The sequence below is a fragment of the Gossypium arboreum genome, chromosome 6, assembly GCF_025698485.1.
Source record: "Gossypium arboreum isolate Shixiya-1 chromosome 6, ASM2569848v2, whole genome shotgun sequence".
NCBI lineage: Eukaryota > Viridiplantae > Streptophyta > Magnoliopsida > Malvales > Malvaceae > Gossypium > Gossypium arboreum.
In genome coordinates this window covers 94,275,466-94,276,217 of record NC_069075.1, presented here as the reverse complement: position 1 = coordinate 94,276,217, position 752 = coordinate 94,275,466, and the positions used below count along the sequence as shown (strand labels likewise).

General features: G+C 39.4%; 1 non-coding gene across 1 annotated transcript; it reads left to right on the top strand.

Moving 5' to 3' along the window:
- The first annotated feature begins 336 nt into the window (after positions 1–336).
- On the top strand, positions 337–443 carry LOC128294764 (small nucleolar RNA R71). Its single transcript, XR_008285071.1, has one exon. It is a non-coding gene; the product is annotated as a small nucleolar RNA R71 (small nucleolar RNA).
- Positions 444–752: the final 309 nt, after the last annotated feature.

Sequence of the window (752 nt, the reverse complement as noted above, 5' to 3'; positions counted from 1 at the left end):
CAGTACACACAGAAAACTACTTCAAACGGACTTTGTGGCTGAGGTGCAAAATTATTAGCACTATTAGCAGTAAACTACTTTAACATAGAGAAAATAGACGATACTTGAGCTGATAACGAAGTGAGAGCATCAACTTCATGAACTCCGGCTACACATCTTCTTGAAGCCGTTCGATTTGTTGACCATTGATAGTTATTGCTTGCGATCCTCTCGATGATCTCATAAGCCTCATTATAAGAATTAGACAAAATTGCACCATTCGTAGAAGCATCTACCATCAATCTTGTATGTGCATTGAGACCATTATAGACTGTATCCAACTGGATACAATGAGGAATCCCATGATGAGGATACTTCCGAAGTAACTCCTTGAATCGCTCCCAAACCTCATACAAAGACTCGTCATCCAATTGTTGGAAAGTTGTGATCTCATTCCTCAACTTAGCATTTTTGCTAAGCGTGAAATACTTTACCAAAAATCCCTCTGCTAATTCTTGCCATGTAGTTATGAAACTTGGTGGCAATGAATTGAGCCATACTCGTACTCGATCTTGCAATGAGTACGAAAACAACTTCAACCTTTGTGCGTCTTTAATCATACCAGCTATCTTGAATGAATCACTCACCTTCATAAACAATCGAAGTTGGAGATGTGGATCTTCTGTGGGCATACCACTAAATTAGCCCACCGTTTGTAGCATTTGAAATATCACTGGTTTCAATTCGAATTGGGTTGCCTCAATATCTGGCCT